Raw genomic sequence first — 14394 nt, 5'->3', positions numbered from 1 at the left:
TGGTAAAATAATAAATTTTTTGAGGCAACTGGCCAAGCAAATTCCTAAAAATCTGTTCATTCTTACAACAATTATGAGCTGAAAGGGAATTACAATCTGAGAGCCAGTTGGGTCCCAAACATTTCATTAATGTTAGGCAATAAGCAGCATTAACCTCTGAATTATTTTGGATGAAATTTTGGAATTATTACTGACTCTGTTAATGATTATGCAAGTTTAGCTGTGTTAATCATTATACTGAATTTTGTCCATTTGTGAGCTGACAATTATTTAGTGTGCAGCTTAGTAGAAGAGAACTTGGTATTTCACAAACCATTAATGTTTAGTTGGTATATGAGAATCTGGTACTACTTACTAGTAAATATACAAGCATGTAACATTTACTGCAACTGATTATTATTGTTAATTTATTTCATGCTTATACAGATATTAGTAGGGCCATTTTTTAATTACCATATTTACTCAAATCTAAGCTGCACTCGCACCTAAGCCGCACCTGAAAAATGAGACTCAAAATGGAGGAAATAAAAATTTTCCCGAATCTAAGCCGCACTTGAAATTTGAGACTCGAAATTCAAGGGGAGAGAAAAGTTTTAGACCGCACTTCCAAATCGAAACAAAGTTGGTCCATTGTAACATGAGACACAACTGGGGTTGAATGGATGAAGATGAGCTACAGTAGTTTGGTCCGAACCCTAAGCTTAAGAGTTAAGCTTTACCAAGTAGCCATTGCTATGTGTCAGGCGCTCCGTCCGTATTTAAACGGGTACTCTTCTTTTTTCACTTCGTCTTGTTCGAATCGATTGCTTATTTTGCTTTGATCTGATAAGTGCCATTCTCTTTGCTGAAAACACATTATTGTAGTGTGTCATGCATTGTTTGTTGAATTCTGACAATAAGTGTTTACGACCTGTCGCCGATCGTGGCTTTTGTGCACGCTACTGAGAGAGAGAGAGAGAGAGAGAGGGGGGGGGGGGGGGATTGGGATTGTCTCATTAGTGAAACAATGGCAAGAGACTGCTATTTGTTGTCACTTACACTGCTGCTTTCTTTGATAATGACCAACAAGAAACAAATAATAGACTGCGTATGATAGATGTTCTGAACGAGAGTTTAGCGAAAAATTTTCTCCGTTTGAAAATCTTTGCAGATGCCTCTTTAGTACATATCTTTAGTACATTATATTCTGCACAGAAATTAGATTAATCTTAGATTTAAAAATCTAGTCAGTTGCCGTGCTTCATTTCTGACTGTATCACTATTCAGCATAAGAATAATAAGAATATAAACATGACATGATACGTATATTCTTCCGCATTTGCTGTTGTCTCACTCCAGTTTCGTAGTTCATTCAGCAGACAGGATTTAAATGAGATAGCAGAAAATATGAAAGAATACATGGCATAATGTTTACATTCTTCTACCTTTTCTTTTAATTTATTTACTGACGCAGAGGTTTTGGCGCCAGTATATGTCTTTGTGCCTGCTAAGAATGCCTGTGTAGCGCTACATACATTCGATGGCAGAAGTTACTCAATTCTAATTTCTAAGCCGCAGGCGGTTTTTTGGGTTACAAAAACCGGAAAAAAAGTGCGGCTTATATTCGAGTAAATACGGTAGTCATGTGTTTTTACTGGTTTAATAAATCATCAGATTATTAAGTCTAAACAATTATTTGAAAGAATACAACAATTTTCACACTTTTTTAAAAATATTTCATTTAACTTTGCATACTTGCCAAAACTTACATATTTTATACTGCATGATCATGAATTAAAAGTAGATTGGCACATTAAAGAGGCAGCAAATAGAAGTATAATTAAGGGTGAAGTCAGTGATAAAGCTGTCCAGAGGGAACAACAAACACAAATTACATTTTTTACTAGAGATCAGGATTCTGATTATAATGAGAACTGTCAGTGAAATCCTAATGTTGTTGTTGTGGTCTTCAGTCCTGAGATTGGTTTGATGCAGCTCTCCATGCTACTCTATCCTGTGCAAGCTTCTTCATCTCCCAGTACTTACTGCAGCCTACATCCTTCTGAATCTGTTTAGTGTCTTCATCTCTTGGTCTCCCTCTACGATTTTTACCCTCCATGTTGCCTTCCAATGCTAAATTGGTGATCCCCTGATGCCTCAGAACATGTCCTACCAACCTGTCCCTTCTTCTTGTCAAGTTGTGCCACAAACTCCTCCTCTCCCCAATTCTATTCAATACCTCCTCATTAGTTATGTGATCTACCCATCTAACCTTCAGTTTTCTTCTGAAGCACCACATTTTAAAAGCTTCTATTCTCCTTGTCCAAACTTGCAACACAAAAATTGTCATCAGAAATGGAACAGGCTATACCAGCAGTATCAAGAACGACAGTATCTACTACACTTCCAGAAGCTTTAGAAACCACCCGCCCCTTGAGCAAAAGAAGAGTGTCTCCACCAGGCCATCTGAAGGATTTTTTATTCTAGACAAGCAGCAACCAAACAACGAGGTGAACAATCTGGGGGATTCGAAAGACAACATATCATTAACTATATTATATCAAAATGTCCAAGGTATAATTAGTAAGATTGCTAAACTAGATGCACTTTTGATGGATCAATTAAAGGATATTTCAGTTTTATGTATAAGTGAGTACTCGCTAAAAGAAATCCAAACTTGTACAGCCAGAATAACAGGATCTGAAATGATCAGTAGCTCTTGTAGAGAGAATTTTAAAGGGGGAAGAACATGTATACATGTGAAGCAAGGAATTGTACAGGAAAGTCATTAATGCAGCAAAAAAGTTACATAATGACTCATACATCAGTAGAAGCAAGGGTAACAAGAAAATGAAATCAGTTTGGAATGCGATAAATACAACTGTAGGCAGAAATAAAGTAAGAAACAGCAGTTTTGTTATTAAAAGTGAGGACTAAACTATAAATGATCCTTTATGTATTGCCAATATATTCAGCCTTCATTATGCAAGTATTCTACCAAGCCTCATAAAAACCCAAAGACAAACAAAGATTAAAAGATTAAACATAACATCTCCACAAATCCTAAAACTATGTTCTTATACCCTGTAAGTGTACAAGAAGTAAAGAATGCGATCAACAAACTAAAAAATAAATGGTCTTGTAGCACTTATGGCATTCCAGATAAAGTACTTAAACACAGCATAAATATTGCTCGTCCCCTTGTAGACATAGTTAATGCCTCTTTCAGCACTGGCACTTTTCCTAAAGAACTAAAGCTGTCAATAACAAACCATTATATAAAAATGTTGATCATCATGATGTAAAAAACTTCAGACCCGTATCATTGATATCCTGCTTCTCAAAAGTTATTGAAAGATTCCACATGTTATTTGGTTCTTGAGTAAGAAAGAGTGTTTTTGAAACTGTGGAAATAAATGTTTCATAACTTTCTTAGATTTTATTTACCATTATTTGATTATTTTGTATGCCTAATGTTCTCAAGAATGATACTACTGATTATCCTATTATCAGTAGAACTGAGAAAATTCACTTACATTTACTCATTAAGATATAGGAGTACGTTTTTGGCTCCTGTATTATGACTTTCTGGAGAATGAAAAATCTCCTTTCAAAAACCAACATGGATTTTGCAAACAGAATTCTTGCAAATCTCTGCTCACTTTGTTTGTCCATGAGATCCTGAGCACTAAAGACACTGGAATCCAAGCTGAAGTCATGTTCCTTGACATCAGGAAGGCATTTGAGACAGTTCTGCACTGTTGTTCAGTGAACATAATATGAGCTTACCACGCATTGCACCACCAGTTTTGTGACTGGATTCCAGACTTACTTGCAGACAGAACTCAACACACTGCCTTTAATGGAAAAAAAATCAACATATAGGAAGGTAATTTCAGGGGCACTCCAAGGAAGCTTGGCAGTACCATTATTGTTTAGAGTACATAGAAATGAGCTATTTAACAACATCGGTAGCTTCATGAAGTTGTCTATAGGATGATAGCAACACCCCAACACCATAGAAAATTGCAAGAAGACCTGCAGAGGATTGATGATTGGAGCAGTGAATATAAATAAATGTTATTAATGTGCATAAACAAATGAAAAGATCCACAGCTGTATGATTACACTATGGAGACAAACCACTGGAAGCAGTTACTACTATAACAACCTAGGTGTACAATCCAGAAAATTTAAGCCAAATCTTTTCATGAAATTTCAGTTTCCAACATTCTCTTCAGAATGTTGAAATGTTTTGTTGATGCTTACCTACATAGGGACAAATGATCATTGTAATAAAATAAGAAACACCAGAGCTTGCAGGGAAAGATTTAAATGTTCATTTTTCCCTGCACTGTGTGAAACTGAAACAGTACAGAAAAAGAATGTATGTGGTTCGTTGAATTCTCTATCAGACACTAAAGTGTGAATTGCAGAGTAATCATGTAGGTGTAAGATCTAAAGAGGAATGACCACATAAAACAAATCATAGGAAACACAGACGCCACGTTGAGATTCACTGGAAGAATCTTAAGGAAATGTAACCCTTGAAAGAAGTGGCTTATCAAGCACTTGTTCAATTAATTCTTGAGTTCTCTTCATTAGTCTGTGGGACACATATTGCCATGCTGTGTTAATAGAGAAGGCAGAGAAGATCCAACAAAGAGAAACACATATCAAAGGATCATTTAGTAGTCAGAAGAGCATTACGGAGATGATTACTAGTCTTCAATGGAAAACATTGCAAGAGGCGCATTGCATTAGAAACAGAGTTTTATAATTGAAATTCTCAGATGGTAAATTCCAGGAAGAGCTGTGTAACATAATAATGTCTTGTTTTGCAAAATGACCACAATGAGAAAATCAGAGAAATTAGAGCTCACATGAAGATTTACCAACAGTTATTCTTCCTATGTGCCATTCTTGGAAGGAACAGGGAAGAGGGGGAACGCTAGTGGTACCAGAAATACCATATGCCATGCATCGTAAGGTGACTCATGGAGTACAGACAAAGATGTATAAGATGTTCTGCCAGGTGTAATGAATTGAGGATTTTTGGGTAACTGGCTTTCCCCCCTGGTGCGGTAATGAAGTACATGTATTGAAATCCACATTAATAAGTAGTATATTAAATGTTGCTTCCTGGATATTCAGGTAGAATGAATATAAAATATGTTCCATGCCTTCAGGGTCAAAATTATACAGACAGTAGAAAGACACTAAACTTAGTATTTTAAGATAAAAAATCAATGGTAAGAAATTAATATTTCAGGTGGTACATAGTCCTGTATGAGCAATGAGTGTGAAGCACATATTTGTTTATGTCTTAAGCAGTAACAATAGTATCACCACCTTGAAAACCAGTACACTAATCCATGAGATGTAACCACGAGGATTTCCTAATATGGGGTTACATGAAGTTTGCTTGTATATGATGGTGAGAAACTGAAGCGAAGCTTTTTGGTAGGATCCTAACTGCCTGCCTCACTGTACAACAAACAAGGGGTATATCTGGGAGTATGGTAAAGTGTTCTGAGCCATTCTAAGAAAGTATTGGTATTAGTGGAAATCAATCTGAACAGTTTTTCATGCTCAGGAACTGTGAGGCATATAGAAGATACTTCTATTTAGATTTCATTCTTTTGAGGATATATCTGAAAGTACAAGACAATATTTATAATTTTACTGTAATTTTTATTCTTTCACATATAAATTGACTCACAAGGGCAGGTCACAACTTTGGGATCATGGATTTACTTCAAACTTTGTATGCCTATAGTAGGCCTTTAAAACATAATGTACAAGTAGCAAGGTGCATTACTTTTTCAATTCTAACAAAGCTGCAAGAGAAGTTTTACACATCTATTATGTAACTGATGTATCTGTATGGAGATGCTGGCTGTAAGAAGTTGTTGTGGTTAAGTGGTAAGGGTTTGTGCTGTACAAGAGTGTCGTAAATGAGGTGATGGTTTGAATCCTGCAAAAAACACTTATGTTTTAATCTATATTTTTTTAAATTTTTAAACTATATTTTTTCATCACTTGTCACATTATTTAATTTACATGACATTGGAGAGGTAATATAATAATAAAAAATAATTAAACATGCATCTTCATGAAGTTGTTGTAAATTTCAATTGTTATTTGACTATTTACTATTTTTAATTCAATTTTCAGGATGAGGGACAGCCTTGGAAAACGCAAGTCAAACCTAGATACATAGTGATGCAAATGACATTCAGTTATGCACTAAGTCACAATGTGCCAGACCACAAGAGTAATGTACAATTACTCACTGGATGTGCTCTCAACATCACACGTTGCAGGATGGTATTTGTCATACAGACACACAAAACATAAATTGAAACAGCTTCTACTACATCAAATGAATGCTGTTTTCCCACGTGTACAGGGAATGTTCACAGTTTCTAAGGAAAAACACACCTCGAGATTTTGAAAAATTTCTCTCTCTTCCAACAGTTTAATATAGATTAAAAATTAAGTCTGAGCAGGAGTCAAACTGTTGCCACATACATGTTTGACTTTCGAAACTTGAATGCTAACCGCGTGACCTCTGTGAATTTTAACATCTGGTACCTACACAGGTATAGAAGCCACTTTATAGACATGTAAAACTTCTCTTGCAATTTTCTCACAATTGCCAGAGTAGTGCACCTTACTACATGCACATAACATGTTTTAATGATCTACTATAGATCTACAAAATTTGAAGTAAATCTGTGATCCCAAATTTGAGGCCTCCCCTTGTCAGTTATAGGGTGTAACACTTAGAGCACACAAATCTCAAAGCTGCTTAATAAAACCAAAGCTTTTGTTCAGTTTTCATGTTGTATTGATCCAACTTGGACTCAACTGTATAAGGCATTTTAAGCTTATAAATGAAAAGACCACACTCAATTCAAACAAACAGTGCTTACAGAATATGTATTATTTCTCATGGTTTCCAAAATATCATAAGAGATGAGTACAACATATTTTCTTACAGCAGACTGATATCAGAGTTACAAATTTGTAGTTAAATGAATCTGTCTTTCTGACTGTACTCTAAAACTGTAAAATCTTGTGTTTTTCCCAGTTGCAGCCACATAGAGAAGTATTTTCTTGATACATATTCTGTCAACCTGAAACAATGTTTAAGAAAAGGATGGATCTTACTCACCATATAGCAGAAATGTTGAGTCAAAGATGTTGTTGTTGTGTGGTCTTCACTCCAAAGACTGATTTGATGCTGCTCTCCACCTGCTACTCTATCCTCTGCAAGTCTCTTACCTCCGAGTAACTAATGCAACCTACAGCCTTCTGATTCTCCTAAGTGTATTCATCTCTTGGTCTCCCTCTACAATTTTTACCCCCGCCCTTCCTTCTGTACTAAATTGGTGGTCAGTTGATGCCTCAGAATGTGTCCTACCAACCAATCCCTGCTTCTAGTTGGCTGTACATGAATTGCTCTTTTCCCCAATTTTATTCAGCACCTCCTCATTAGTTTTGTTATCTACCCACCTAATGTTCAGGATTCTTCTGTAGCACCACATCTCAAAAGCTTCTATTCTCTTCTTGTCTAAACTGTTTATTGTCCATGTTTAACTTCCATACATGGCTTCACTCTGTTCACTCTGTACAAATACTGAAAGGACTTCCTGACACTTAAATCTATACTCGATGTTAACAAATTTCTCTTCTTCAGAAACACTTTTCTTGTTGATGTTAACAAATTTCTTTTATCAGAAATTTTTTCTTGCCATTGCCAGTCTACATTTTACATCCTCCCTACTTCGACTATCATCAGTTATCTTGCTTCCAAAATAGCAAAACTCATCTACTACTTCAAGTGTCTCATTTTCCAATCTAATTCCCTCAGCATCACCCGATTTAATTTGACTGCATTCCATTATCCTCGTTTTGTTTTTGTTGATATTTATCTTGTATCCTCCTTTAAAAACACTGTTCATTCCGTTCAACTGCTCTTACAAGGCCTTCGCTGTCTCTGACAATGACAATGTCATTGGCAAACCTCAAAATTTTTATTTCTTGTTTCTTCTCTCTACACTTTAATTCCCACTCCAAATGTTTCTTTCATTTCCTTTACTGCTTGCTCAATATACAGATTGAATAACATTGGAGATGAGCTACAACCCTGTCTCGGTCCCTTCTCAACCACTGCTTCCCTTTCATGCCCCTCGACTCTTATGATTTGCCATCTGGTTTCTGTACAAATTGTAAATAGCTTTTCTGTCCCTGTATTTTACCCCTGCCACCTTCAGAATTTGGAAGAGAGTATTCCAGTAAACACTGTCAAAAGCTTTATCTAAATCTACAAATGCTATCTTGCGTGTTCCTCTGGTTCTCCAGACTCCAGACTGATCGATGCTGAGAGTGACTTCTACCAGTTTCTCCATTCTTCTGCAAATGATTTGTGAAAGTATTTTGCAACTGTTACTAATTAAAATGATAGTTCGGTAATTTAAACACCTGTCAGCACCTTCTTTCTTTGGAATTGGAATCATTATATTATTTTTGAAGTCTGGGGGTATTTCACCTCTCTCATACATCTTGCTCACCAGATGGAAGAGTTTTGTCATGTCTGTCTCTCTTCAGCTACCAGCAGTTCTAATAGAATGTTGTCTACTCCTCGTTTTGACTTTTCAGTGTTTTGTGAAATTCTTCTCGCAGTGTCATATCGCCCTTCACATCTTCATCTACACCCTCTTTCATTTCCACATCTCCCTCGTATAGATCCTCTTTATACTCCTTTCACCTTTCTGCCTTCCCTTCACACAGATAGGCACAACAAAAAGACTGTGAAACAAGTAAGCTTTTGGACAAAAAGGCATTCTTCCAAATTAGTCAAGGCACTGTCTGGCTGTCAAGGCCAGACTGCAAGCAGCTGTGTGTGATGGGAGGAGCAATCTTGTAGAAGGGGATAAGGAGGAGGCTGGTGTGGCAAGGGGGCAGGTATAGCAGGACTGAGGTGGGCAACAGTAAGTGCTGCTTGTGTAAGCATACAGGGATGAGGTCGAGAGAGTCTAAGGAGCTAGGTGCAGTCGCAAGGTTAGGAGGAGGGCAGGTGAGGTGGGGGCAGGAAAAGAGAGAAATAAAAAGACTATGGGTGCATTGGTAGAACAGAGGGCTGTGCAGTGTTGGAGTTGGAGTAGGACAGGTGATAGCTGGGTAAAGATGAAGATTGAAGCCAGGAGGGTTGCACAAATGTAGGATATATTGCAGGGAGAGTTCCCACATGTGCAATTCAGAAAAGCTGGTTTTGTTAGGAAGGATGCAGATGGCATAGGCTGTGAAGTAGTTATTAAAATGGAAATCTTGTGTTGGGCAGCATGCCCCCAACTGGTTGGTCCAGTTCTTTTTTGACCACAGCTTGTCGTTAAGCACTCATGCTGACAGAGAGCTTGTTAGTTGTCATGATCACATAGAATGCAGCACAGTGGTTGCAACGTAGCTTGTAAAGCCCATGATTGGCATCACAGGCAACCCTGTCTTTGATGGGATAGGTGGTACTTGTGACCGGATGGGAGTAGGTGGTGGTGGTGGAATGACGTATGAGACAGGTCTTGCATGTAGGTCAGTTATAGGGATATGACATAGGAGACAACGAGTTGTGTAGGGATGGACAAGGATATTGTGTAGGTTCAGTGGGTGGTGGAATGCACTGTGAGAGAGGTGGGAAGGATAATGGGTAAGACATTCCTCATCCCAGGGCACGATGAGAGGTAGTTGCAGCTCTGGCAGCAAATGTGATTCAGTTTCTTCAGTCTTGAGTCATGAAGGGAATGTTCCTCTGCAGGCTGGACAATGAAGGGAATGCTCCTCTGTGGGCTGGACGGTGGGACTTTGTACAAGTTTGAAAGGGTAATTATGGTCTGTGAAGTACTCAGTGAGACCCATGATATATTTTGAGAGCGAAAGCTCATCACTTTAGATATGACAGCCATGGGTGGCTAGTCTGTATGAAAGGGACCTCTTTGTATGGAATGGGTAGGAGCTGTTGAAGTTGAGGTATTGCTGATGGTTGGTATGTTCGATAGGGGCAGAGGTACAGATGTAGCCATCTTTGACGTAGACTCCAACATCGAGGAAGGTGCCTTGGTGAGTTGAAGAGGATGAGGCATAGTGAATTGAGTTCAGGAGGAACGTGAATAGGGCGTCCTCACCCTGATCCAGATCACGAACCTGTAATCAATAAATTGAACCACGTGAGGGGCTTGTGATTCTGAGTTGTTAGAAAGGGTTCCTCTAGGTGGCCCACGAATAGGGTGGCATAGGATGGTGCCATATGGGTGCCCACTCATGTATCACAAATTTATTTCTAGGTGAGGCCTTCAAAGGATAAGTAATTGTGGGTGAGGATACAGTTCATCATGGTGACCAGGAATGGGGTTGGAGACTTGGAACCCTTCGGGCATTGGGAAAGTTAGTGTTAAATACTGCCGACCCCATGGGCATTAGGGATGTTAGTGTAGAGGAAAGTGGCATCAAAAATAATGAGCAGGGCACCATGTGCTAAAGGAACACGAACTGTGCAGAATTGGTGGAGGAAATGGTTGTCATCTTTTCTATACTAGGACAGGTTGTGGGTAATAGGTTGAAGGTGTTGGTCTATAAGAGCAGAGACTCTCTAAGGAGGGACAGTAACTGGTGACAATATGGCGTCGTGGGTGGTCAGATTTATGGACTTCAGGAAGCATATAGAAGGTAGGAGTGCAGGGTCAGATAGAGAGAGAGAGAGACTCTAAGGAGAGTTTATGGGATGGGTCTAAGAGATCGTGATAGATTTTTGGAATGGGGTCACAGTAGCATGGTTTGTAGGTGGATGAATCTGACAGCTGGCAGAGTACTTCTGCCAGGTAATCCTTGCAGGTCAAAACAACAGTGGTGGAGTGTTTGTCAGCAGCTTAGATTATAAGGTATAAGGATTATAAGGCATAAGATTTCACTTGCCTTATCTCTCCAACCACCACCCGCATTACAGAGTCTCATCGTTTGGCTGCTTGTGATTCAGTACAACTGAAGACTGGAGCAACTGAATCACATTCCCTGCCAGGGTTCCGACTACCTCTCATCCTGCCAGGTTTTCGACTACCTCTCGTGTTACCCTAAAATGAGGAATGTCTTACCCACTCTCCTTCCCAACCCTCTCATAGTAGATTCTGCCACCCAATGCACATACACAATACCTCATCCATCCCTATACAACCTGTGCCCCCAATTCTTTCCCTCATGCCTGACATCCCTGTAACAGACATAGTTGTGAGACCTGTCCCATAGATCCTTCCACCACCACCTACTCCTGTCTGGTCACACGCATCACCTTTCCCATCAATGACAGGGCTGCCTGTAACATCAGTCATGTGATCTACAAGCTAAGCTGCAACCACTGTGCTGTGTTCTATGTGGACATGACAAACAACAATCTCTCTGTCCACATGAATAGCTACTGACAAACCGTGGCTAAAAAACAGCTGGACCACCCAGTTGGTGGGCAAGCTGCCCAATACAATGTTCTTCATTTGAACCACTACTTCACAGCCTGTTCCAACCAGATCCTTCTTACTAAAACCAGCTTTTCTGAATTGCACAGGTGGGAATTTTGCCTGCAATACTCCCACATTCCCGTGACCCTCCTGGCCTCAACCTCTGATGGTCATTTCTCTCACCCACATATGCCCTGTCCTGTTTGCACTCCAGCACTACAGAGCCCGTTATTCCATCAATTTGTCCACAATCTTTTTACTTCTCTCCCTTTCCACCCCCACCCCACTCATTCAGCCTAAGCTCCTGACTGCATCTATCTGCCCTACCCTCTCTCCATCTCACCCCTGTATGTTCCCACAAGCAGCACTTTACCGTCACCCTTCTATCCTGCTATCCTTCCCCATCCTTGCCGCAGGCTCCTACTTACCCCCACCACCAAGACTGCTTCTCCCATGATGCTCACAATCTGCACTCGTCAGGCAGAGACGGTGGTTGTGTGTGTGTGTGTGTGTGTGTGTGTGTGTGTGTGTGTGTGTGTGTGTCTAATTCGGAAGAAGGCTTGTTTGGCAGTCTTTTTGTTGTGTCTATCTGCAACTCAACATCTCTGCTATATAGTGAGTAGCAATCTATCATTTTCACAATATTGTCATTATTCCATCCTGGATTTTCTATTGAGTAAAAGAATATTTCTTTTTGAAAAAGTTCCAGAGTGCGCTGAACAACTGTGTGAACATTATCATTTGTGTGTGCTTGCTCATGGTGAGTAAATTGGAGGCAATATAGTTTGAATCAAGTAACTGTGATGAATATGATGAAGTCTAGCTTTTGACTCTATACTGTATAACTTTTTCAGAGTGAAAATATAATCATGTAACATGGAAATGCCATAGATCCATATAAATAAATAGTTTTGCATGGTAACTTCCACAACTGATAAGTGTTTTATGTAATAAAAGACTTGACAGATTTGGAAAAACATGACTATTCCAGGAGTAAATAGTACAATATTAGAGTGTAAGTGTAATATACACAATGGACGTGGTAAATCATATGGTTAAAGTATTGAATGGTAGATAAACAATAATGATTTTGCAGCTAATTTTCCAGGCAACATTCTTCTAAACTAACATACACACATGCATGTATGTGTTTTTGTTACTCCGGTACTATCAGAAATTTCACCTACAATTTCAGTTTTGTTTATGTGCTTGTCTATCATCTAATGCCGCAGCAATATGGTAATTGATAACCTTAACTCCTCCCATTGCAACATGTAATTATGACACTTAGATGCAAAAATGGAGAATCAGCAGGCTAGAACATCAGTGACACTGACAAGAGTAATAAGAACTGGAAACACAAGAAGTCAAAAACAATCAAGGAACAAATCACAGATAATGAAGGGACACATAAAAGACACGTCTATGAAGGAAACTGCTGAAAGTAAAAAGAGAGAGAGAGAGAGAGAAGAAGAAGAAGAAGAAGAAGAAGAAAAAGCAGCAAATGATGCAGATCGGGCAAGGAAAGAATTTTAAGAAAAACAGAATTTTAAGAAAAATAGCAGCTACAAAATATTGGAGGGTGATGAAAAATGTAACACACATAACTGTGAAATTGTATAAAAGAAGTGGTGACACTGGAGAGATGGAATACAGGATAGGAAAATACAGAAAGAGGAAATGAGAAAAATGATGATGATAACAATTATTGTTTTAAGGTAATAACCTGCAGGATCATCAGTGACCTTTATCAAGAAAGCTGAGACCAAACAGGTGACAGGTGACAAATGAATGCTACAGACCAAACTATAATTTACATTTCAGGTTCCTCAGTTAATACTCAATGGCAGTTTTGTGGTTATATTTGTCATAACGACTTGAACTTCAGCTGTATGTTGGCAAATATATCAAATGGGCTGTCCGACATGCTGATCTCACTCTGACTGACTACATTTTATCATTGATTTCTAGATCTCAGAATATCATAAACATAAATAAAGAAGATGGTATTGTATTCCTGGTCAGGGTACTACTTTCACAAGAAATACATTATTTTGTTGTGTTAAAATGAGTCAATAGCTCTTTGGCTTGACAAGATGTCATATAGAATATATTTGCAACCCAGGTTGGCAGTGAAATACAGAAATATTGTGCCTGTAGCAGCCGTGCAGTGAACCAATGTTTCTGGTGGAATTTCTTCTTTTTGATTTTTCACTGTTGCGGTTTACTATTGTTATCATGCCTTTTTCTTGCATTTGAATAGTCAGATGCCTTCTGTATCACTTCTAACATCTTAATTTATCAAATATAATCTACTTTAATATTTCACTATTTATGCCCTTTTGTCTTCACCACAGTGTGTGACATACCTACCTAAATACGTAAAAATCTCATTTATTCCTACCATCTTCTCTTTTTTTGTTGGCTAAGTAAATAAAAGTTATATCTGTATCTGCTATCACTTTGTAAGTAGAAGTTTTTCTTATCTTTATTTGGCTATAGTTTCATTTCACAGGTATTTTATCATTAACTACACTCCTTGTAAATATAAATTATAAGTCATAAAACAAGCTTCATTTTATTAAAGTGTCAGAAGTTAATGACTGAGACTTATTTAATTTACAATTCAAAACATGTTCTGATATGAACCAACGGATCAGTCCATAACTGTGACAATTATGGACTTTTATTACAAGGACAAAATGCAGATGAAATTGCCATTCTAAGAGAACATTAAAACATATGTTGTCACATGGTTGCGATGAGAATATTACTTCAATTCCTAAATAAAATTGTTTAGTTACTGGCAACTGAAATCTGATTGGCATCAATGCCAAAAAAAATATTAAGAAACAATAAATAGGCTCCTTAACAGAATATTTACATCAATACAAAATCAGTGCAAAATTAC

The 14394-nt window shown here is 38.2% G+C and overlaps 1 protein-coding gene across 1 annotated transcript in view; it reads right to left on the bottom strand.

The window, feature by feature from the left end:
• LOC126281447 (sodium channel protein para) overlaps positions 1 to 14394 on the bottom strand; it is a 1486858-nt gene that overhangs the window by 230090 nt on the left and 1242374 nt on the right. The window lies entirely within an intron of this gene.

Source organism: Schistocerca gregaria, chromosome 7 (assembly GCF_023897955.1).
Source record: "Schistocerca gregaria isolate iqSchGreg1 chromosome 7, iqSchGreg1.2, whole genome shotgun sequence".
Taxonomy (NCBI): domain Eukaryota; kingdom Metazoa; phylum Arthropoda; class Insecta; order Orthoptera; family Acrididae; genus Schistocerca; species Schistocerca gregaria.
This window is presented reverse-complemented; position numbering and strand designations above follow the sequence as displayed.